Source organism: Oreochromis niloticus, linkage group LG10 (genome assembly GCF_001858045.2).
Source record: "Oreochromis niloticus isolate F11D_XX linkage group LG10, O_niloticus_UMD_NMBU, whole genome shotgun sequence".
NCBI lineage: Eukaryota > Metazoa > Chordata > Actinopteri > Cichliformes > Cichlidae > Oreochromis > Oreochromis niloticus.
This window is the reverse complement of record NC_031975.2, coordinates 17,620,335-17,630,118: the sequence shown is the minus strand read 5'-3', so window position 1 is coordinate 17,630,118 and position 9,784 is coordinate 17,620,335.

The following is a 9,784-nucleotide window of genomic DNA, read 5'->3' as shown; positions in this document are numbered from 1 at the left end:
ATGAAAAGGCTATATTCTGTTTTTCCATTCAGTTATAACAATAATACAGTGTGAAATGTAATGAAGTTAAGGAGAAATGTTAGCAATATGAGTGTATAGCTTTTTCTTTTTTTTTCCTTTTCTTGAATCTGTGTGAAATTATTATATTGTGCATCTTCCTATAGAATCTGACTGTGTATCCAGTGGTTTAAGTTTAGGCCTGATAACTATTTCTTTTATAAACTGCTTCAATATTAATGATAATGTGATTTGCATTCACTCTTTAAATACTTTTCTTTAGGTTTGTTTAATTTTTGTTGTTATTGTTTTATAAAATGCTTGATTGTATTCCAATAAAATTTTGATCTAATTAATACATATTTCTAATCATACAGGCTGTGATCAGCTGACCTTTGCTGCTGCTGCTCTAATGTTTATTTTAGACGTTCTGCAAAGAAGAACAGGAGAGACTACTCAAAAATAGGTGTGCCAAGTTTATAGCATTATATTTGAAAAGACTTGTAACATGCCAAAATCTGAAACAAGTGAAGCACTGTGAATTGAATAAGCTGAAGAAAATGGATAGATGAACGGGTGTTATTTGACATGCTATATTGGTGTGACTAGTATCTATAATTTATTTATCACCTGTCCCAACTAGCACAGCCTTGACAACAATTTCTAGGTTCAGGAGGAGCCATAGAAATGCTGTCAGGTTGCAAAATTAGAATTTTGATAAAGGAAATATAAAACCAGCAATATATAAAAAGTATAATAGAAAAAAGAGGTTATTTATTGAATAATTTAAATAGAATGGTAAAGAACATCTGGTCCTTCACAACAGTGAGTGGTCTTACTAAACAATTAAGACATGGTTGTTATTGGCCATGTAAAAGAATAAAAATATAAATAAAATAAAACCACCACGCTGTCCACACATCAAGTGCACTTTATCCTACAATGCAGCCCCAAAGGGGCAATGTCTGTGTGAAGAAGTCTCCACTTTTCAGACCCACTGCATGAAATGCAAGAAGTGGTGAAAAATACCACACAAATTCCAGACACTTCCCCCATTTCTCCTGTCTAGAACCAAAAGGAAACCCTAAAAACACATAGTTGGTTAGTCTATTAGCGTAATATTCCAAAGATGAAATACTAAAACAAACAATAATTAAAAATCTTTATCTGTCTTTATCAAGACCTACTAATTAAAACCATTTAAAACAGGTACAACAAACATCAGTTGTGCAATAGCCTAAGCCTACCATTCTGGGATTCATAAACAAAGAAGCAATATGGCCTTTAAATCTGTAAATTGAAATAAGACATAAGTTTCTTAAACAAAGAAAGGTATCCTGGATGAGGTATCCCTCATACATTTCGGTTACTTGTCCCAAGATTAGGTTTCCACTTAATCTTCCTGTCAATCTAACATTAACAGGAAGAGATGACAGGCTCTGTGAACTTCAGACAGGAATAAAACATAGGGGGAATCAAGCATAATCTTTTACACCAAGCTCTAGACTTAAAAAGCATTATTTTTATGGCTTATGTGTTTAACTCAAATTAATCACTGTCAACTGACCTTTCATTGTCTTTGCCACATGAATGAAAAATGAGACAGCACAGCATCTCCACAAGAAAAAGATTAATAATTATAATAAAGGATACATAAATGACAGTTAAAACGGTGAATATAGCATCCAGCAGTTCAGTTTATGTAATGTAATTCAAGGAGAGTTGTGAAGGGGAGTTATTAAGAAGTCTGATCTCTTGTCATCCAGGAAATCCTTCATTTAATTGAAAAGAACTTCTTGCCTGTTGAGAGCAGCTGGAAGAGGTCCTTGCCTTATGCCTTCACACATATGCACCCTGTTTTCAACTGCTTAAGCCAATGGTAGACCTTCCGTCCTCGCTGGATCATTGTATTGCTATAGTTAAAGCCCAGGTCATGAATGACCTTTTGTGAAGGTTGCTGTGAGAGAGAAAAGTATCTGCCTTTTCCTTGTGGTCAAATCCTTCTGGAGAAACCCATGCTGGTCAGAGGTGAGCTGTTTGTGTCTGCAGTGAGAATCTGTGGAATTGTTTGGATGTGTGGAAAACCCTGCTTTGAGGAGACTGGGACTGTCACAATTGATAATGTTTTGTTGGGCAACATTATTACTGTAAGTGAATACATTGAATTTGATCTTAAAGTCCTGTGTTTTAGTCGAGCCAGAGTCGTGATCCGTGACAAATGTTCAGGGTGAGAAGAGTCAGTAAGGATACGTAGTGATTGCTGCCAACAGCTGGAGATGGAGATGGTGGTAATATCTGGTAGCTCTGTCCTGATTATTTTTCCAACAATTTTATGGAGAGAAATTTGGCTCCAAAGGGTTATATATACATACAATCCACAAGTAAAATAAAGATGTGTGCAGTGATTTGTGTGTAACATTTGAGGACTCAAACAAATGCTTCAATCCACACACAAATATAAAGCAATTTGACGCCATATAAAACCATCTTACAAATGTGTTTACCCAAAGCTGAATTGATACTCATCAATTACACACAATTCAAATTCAGATTCACAAATTGGATAATTCTGTTTTTTAAATCGCTTGCTGTGCATATAAATGTCTGAAACTTAATTTCCCTATCACTCACTTAAAAAAAATGTTAAATGCTTGTGTAATCAACTCATACTCACAGATCACTTCACATGTGTCATGTCGGGTTTTGAGACAAATTGAACTTTTCGTACAGATCCACAAATGTAAGTTGCATTCATTTCCCAGTGTAAAACTGGGACATTATAAGCAGTAGTGTACACCTCATCCAGTGTCACACAGGTCATATTTGGATCAAATGTAGGAGCACGGTTTTCAGATGAACATGGTAAAAATCGCCCACAGCAACATTAATGGGCAACAGTAACCTTTGCCCTATGAATCTTCAGAATATCAGAGACAAAACACAACATAGGACGAAAAAGTCTCAAACATTTTAGAAACAATAGTGACATCTAAGCTTGATCTAAATTCTTGGCATATTAAAATTGCATTTGCTTAAAAAAACACACACAACAACAAACAACCCTGAAAAAAAAGAAGGTTAAATAAACAGTAAGAGTGTTTTTTGATATTTGTTGTGGTTATGAACAATGACCATAATGTGTAATAATGTAATAATAATTTGGCTCTTTGTATTTCTAAGCTATATTAAAGAAAGTTTCTTAAAAAGCTAGGGTTTGGCAGCCATTTTACTTGTATGTTAAGCATGATAGATGAGGGTACTGGTACTACTAATACTGATGGTGATGATGCATTTATTCCCTATAATATTTTTCTCTAAGTTTAGTTTTCATGAGCTGGCTGTGTGACAGCCAGACCCAAGTGCAGGACTCTGGAGACAAAACATGAATTTTACAAAGCTTTTCTGTAGGGGCTTAGGGACTTAGGAATCAAATACAAACCAAGAAGTACCATAGCTAGGATCAGGATGGGGATGCATGCAGCATTAAGGGTATGTAAGACAGCAATGTGACAAAGAAGAAAGGGAAACTGAGGACTTGCATACAAACAAGGAAATCGGGGAGATGGAACACACCAGGGACCACAGGCGAACTAAATGTCATTAACGAGACAGGGAGAGCAAAACTGAACACACACACACGCACGCACACACGCACACGTTAAATTGACCCTGGGTAACTCGCTGTCTTTAAATCCCCCTCTCCCCACTGCAACACTAAACACAAAAAACGATTGATGAACTAACTTTCAAAATAGGATTGGAAGGACTGAAAAAGGGATTGATTGGGCACGTCACATAGAGACACAGAAGTGAACACAAGAGCCACATTTCAGTGAAAATTGTTCTTACATAGGAAAGGTGTTTGTCATCATTCTCCACCTGCTTGGCAAATACATTCTGTATGCACATATCAGTCACATGCAACACACAGAGAGACCATTCATCTCACATGTATAAAGATCTTGGGTAAATCCGATTCCTCTTTAATTAAATACAGGATTTCTTCAGAAGGATCAGATTAACAATATAACAACAAAACAGACCCTCGGTTGCAGCAATGCATAATATAAAAATGTTTTAAATCCAGAGCCATCATCATTTTCATCCTGCCTTGCATTTCTGCTATACCAACCAAGTGCACTCATTATGGAATATAACCATGTGGAAAATGCACCCATGTATTCACCGAAACCTCTGACAACAGTAAAACAACAGTACAAAGGGTATGCTTCACTCACCCCATTTGAGGAGCAATATTATCTTTTCTTTCATAGTTTTTAAATAAGCAGGTTTAAGAATTTCACGCTAGGTCAAAAATGTTTGTTCTATGTATTTTGTGTAATTTGCATAGCAGCTGCCATGAAAACCTTTGTCAGTTATTATTAGAATGCGGTTTTTGAATAGTTTTCTGCAAAAAATATTTTATGTTTTTTGGAACTGTCATAAGAATTACAACACCAAAAATCACAATAAAAAAATTACAGTGAAAAAATCAAAGATACATTTTACTATAAACTCTGCTGCCAGTATTTGACTGCAAAATGTACAGTTTTCTTACTCTGTGTTCAGAGGATGAGTGAGGAAGCCGCAGTCAATTTTGGCCCAGAGTAAAAAACACAAAGACCACTTCCTGCTCAACTTCTCATAGATAAATGACTGCAGATCTCATTTACATACCAGCCCTTCTGTAGGATAGATCAATAGAGTTTCATTATGACTGCTGGTGTAAGACAGCTTCTAGGCTTGGCCTTGGTCATTGTCAGCTTTGTGCGGAGCATCATCATCTGTGCTCCACTATCCCATTTTTTTTTAAAAAGGAAACAAATACACCCACAAAAACTTGCATCAGTAAATGTGGCTTTAATTGCTTCTTTAACATATTTTTTATAAATAGTTGGTAATACCATGCAACTATGACAAACACTCCACCCTAAATACATTCTGCATGCACACATTATATGCATGCATTGCATACAATTTTCCTCTCTCCTCTTCTTTTTTAATACTAGAATTACTGAGCCTTTTTTTCCTGGTGCAAGTCCCTACTACTAGATTTACTAGCCGTGAGCAAATTTGCGTAAATTCCCCTGAACCTAACACCTCCTAGCACCCCGCTGAGATTTTCACAGGCCTTCAGCTCCATTGTTCTCCTGCATTTGTTGTGCAAACACACCCTCCCCCAACCCCCAACCAGGAGAGATTCAGGTCTTTCCTTACCTGCAAAGCTACTTTCCTTCCTTACCTGCAGCCTACAATACACCATAGTAGTTTCTATGTGCAATATTTCTCATATGCAATATTAGTTCTTGTCAATACCTTGCATGCCTGTCCATAAACATATACACACAGAATTGTACATATATTTATATAGCCACACCTTACATAATATGCATAAAGTCTAGTTATACACACACCAATATTTTTCAATACACGCGTCCATATTTATGTTTCCAGATTGTTTGTATAGTGCACTTTCTATACTGTACTCTTTGTACAGTTTTTATTTTTGCTGCTTTTGTCTTGCACTGTCCACTTTTCTGCAATGACAATGCAGATTTTCCATTTGTGGGAGTAATAAATGCAGATTTGCTGCGTGCGTGCGCAACATTAGCATTTGTTTACTCAGATCCAAGGCAGGCCAAACCTTTGTGTTACAACCTTCAGAAATTCCTGCCATATTGATACAAAAGACACACATTCACAATATATGGGTACACAAGTCTGTTTTATTTCAAAGTGTTTCAAACTTTACAGCGTTTGCAGACCCAGTGTCCATCATCCCTGCATTTGGCACAGGTGAATTTCTGACATGTTGCACAGGTAAACCTGCTGCGATTCCTGTTGCAGCTCTCTTGCACCTGGCACTGCATTGTCTTTACAGTCCCTGGCACAGCAGCTGCAGCAGCTTCAGTAGCCTGCCTCTGTGCTAATATTTCCTTGTGCTGCATGAATCGGCAACGAAGTTGCTGAGCTAGAAGACTGAGAAACAATCTTCTTTTGCCTGTCCACCCTGTACATGCCTTGTACAAAATGTAGGCATTCACCGCCGCCAGGTCCAGCATATTGTAGAAAACCGCTACTGGCCACCTGCGTGTTGCCGCTCTTACGGAATACATCCACGCCATTTGGTCTAACTTGTCTACACCACACTGTAAAAGCAGAAGATGAATTGGCTCGCAGAGCTCTGATGATTATGCAGAGATGCAAAAGATTGTAGAAAACTGAACATGCAACCATTTTATAGTCCTTTCATCAAGTTTTATTGCTGATCAATTTGTCTGATTTTCCATGAGCCCCCTAAATTTTTTAAATAGAATTGTTCAGGTGTAACCTAATGGGGAGAAAATGTAGGTGACAGAAGCTGAAGATAAACATATGGAGAAAAAGATCAGACACTGAAAGATCTGTAATATTAGTTACCCACATAGCAAGAGACTGATTTTTTTTAATAAAAAGCTGCATTTGAAAGTGTTTTTTTTTAATGTTCCACATGTTTAAATTAGCTGGTGCTCTCTCCAGTGTGGCTGAAATACAATAATTCTGCAAAGATGTGGGCCACAATTTTCCACTACACTGTAAAAGACTCATTGCTTGTTATCACAAACACTTGCATATTGCAGTTGTTGCTGCTAAGGGAGGCCCAACCAGTTATTAGGTTTGAGAGCCAAATCACTTTTGCACACAGAGCCACGCATTTGGATTTTTTTCCCCATAATAATGAACATCTCAAAACTGCATTTTGTGTTTAATTTTGTTATGTTTGTGTAATATTTTAATTTGTTAGATAATCTGAAATATTTAACCTTGCCAAACATACACAAAAAAAAGAGAACTCAGGAAGGGAGCAAACACTTTTTCATACCACTGTATTTCAAAACTATTTGCTGCGTTTTTTTTCCTGTGTGGAAATAACAGATAACTCCAGACGTCACTGTGGTTTTTCAAGTGAAGTATGAAATACCACAGTATGCATCAGCCTGTGGTTGGACTGTTTTGAAGAAATAAAATACCAAATTAACCACTCTCCTGTTAATATAGCACATATACAGCTGTGCCAACTAATTCTCAGTTAAGTCTGTTAAGTGACCATACCAACTGGTTCACTGACCTTCATTCATAGAACTAGTGTTACCTCTGTAACCAGCTGTTTTATTTCATGCTTCTAAACAAGCCACCACTGTTACACTAATGGTGCTTGAAAATGAACAAAACAGTCTAGCAAATAAAGTCAGGAGAGACGTATACCAAGGCTACAAATCTCATGACACACGTAAAACAGTAAAGGATTCATTGACAAAGTGAAGAAACGGGCCGTCCATGAAGACTATAGCTGAAAAAGCAATAAAACTGAAGAGACTTAGGTGGCTTCTGATGACAAAGTGGTACAGTCGTCTCCGTAAGCTAACTGGCTAGTTAGCTGCCAACATTAGTGTAAACAGCGAGCTACTTACTCGTATTGATAGCTGTAAACGTTATGTTACAGTACTGCTTAAAAAAAAACAAAAAAACCCACCATGTTCGTCTTGAATGGACGAATTTGTCACCAAGCCAACAACATGCACACCTCGGCATCTGCAAATTTCATTGAAAGTGTAATAAACTATGATCTTGTCTTTATTTTTAGTTAGCACATACCTTAAACACTTAAAGCTGTAAGTGGATGATAGTTATACAAGAGCAGATGCATGCTGGTGCAATAAGCTGTACATTTTATGTCCAATGGATGCATGATCTGATTAGTCAACTATCGCAAAAATAATTGGTGACTAGTCAAAATAATTGTTTGTGGCAGCCGTACCCTGTATTCAGAGAATTTCTGGAGGAGACAAGTTTCTGTGATGTACTTTAAGTCGGCTGTATAGATGGTGAAGTGTTTTGTTTTGGTTCCGGAGCCCCCCCCCCCGTGTGTGGCAGCCTGTTACAGCAGCTCTGCTCATTTCTCCATAACCTTCATAATATGAGAGGTTAGTGCCACTGGATGATTCTGTCACGGTTCTGGGTCAGTGTTGACCCAGCATTTTGAGTTTCTTATGTTTTGGTTTATTTTTGCATTATGGATTATTTTCTGATGCTCTGGTGCTTTGTTGTTGATTCTGATTATTATGATTATTATTATTATTATTATTATAGATCTGTTTCAGTTATTCTTGGTGAGGGATGAGCTCTTAGGTTGTGTCTCGTGTTTAGTTTAGGTTTAATTCTGCCTGTGTAAAGTCCGTGTTTCTTAGGAAACAATAAACAAAGATGCAGACTGTTTTTTTCCTGTGTACTATGCCAGCGTGTCCAGCTTTGCTCCCCCTGTCTCGTTAGCCCTGATCTCTCCCAGCTGTGTCTCCCTCCTGTCTTCCATTCCCTGATTACTTCTCTGTGTATATTAGCCCCATGTTTGCCCTTGCTCAGTGTTGCGTCATACCCTCACGTTATCTGTGTGCTCTGTTTGCCTGCCAGCCTGCCTAGTTTATTTGTGTATTCTCAGTTTAGTTTAGTTTCTGTTCCTTTGCTCCAGCAATAAAGCTGTGTATTTTGATTTCACGTCTGCCTCCGAGTCCTGCATTTTGGGTCCTATCTCCCTGCCTGCCTGCACACAGCCATGACAGATTCTTCTTAGGTACTGGGACCAGGCATGATGTTTTCCATAGCACTGGGACTCTCTGGAGGTGCAGGCTCAGGTTGTATAGGTGATGATGGGGGTGAGATAGCCTCTGGGGCTGTAATGCTTTGCCACCAGGGGGATGCTGGTAATGGGCCTGGGTAGCTACAGGTTTTTTGAAGGGTGCAACTCCAGGTCTCCAATTCAGTTATCCTGGCATCTAGACCTATAAACAGGCTACATTTATTACAGCAAACGTTATTACTACAAGAGACTGAGGAGTAACTAAACATGTGACACACTGAGCAGGAAAGTGCAGGAGGGACAAGGGAAGAGGCCATGCTGCTAGTCAGTGTGCTATGAGCTGAGCTAGCAAATCCCTAAACACACCATGAGTGAATACTTTGTTGATTCACTTGTTAGTTATATTCAGAGTGTGCTTTGGATAAAGCCATGGAAATTACACTACAAAATAAGACCTAATAAAAATTGCCTACAGAGATAAGCCACACAAAAACTGTACTGTTCACTGTAACAGGAAGTCATACCACAGAGAGCCAACACCAAGAGAGAGCCACTTCGTGGCTTGATCATATATTCTGCCTTCATAATACTATAGAGAAACTCAATGATCTTTGAGAAAGAAAAAAAAACTTGGCCATTCATGTCTTATCAAGAAGTTAGAGTAGTTTAAGAAACACGTGTCCATCCATTTGACTACCGGCACAGGCACTAGGTTGTGGCTTTGTACCGTTTGTGGCTGTTTCAATGAACATATTTTTTCTGTATTAACTTACTGATTTAGGCATAACTGTCATGAACTGGCTGTGTAGCAGAGGGAGGAGAGGACCCAAACGCAAACTCACGGGAAATGAAACTTCAACTCAAAATGCAGCTTTATTCACTGTTAGGGAAAAGGTGATACAAAACTAATAATAATAACCCACTGGGGGAAACACAGAGGTACACAACCATGAGGGAGGATGTGACATGGAAGTAAGGGAGACGCGGACATAAATACACAAAGACAACGACGTGGGAGCATACAGGGACCACAGCTGACATGAATTATCATAAAGAGACAGAGCAGGACCAAACACAACATGACATACACTGATGGGAGACTAATAAAGTAAAACAGGATGTACACCAGGGGTCCCCAATCCCAGTCCACGAGGGCCAGTGTCCCTGCAGGTT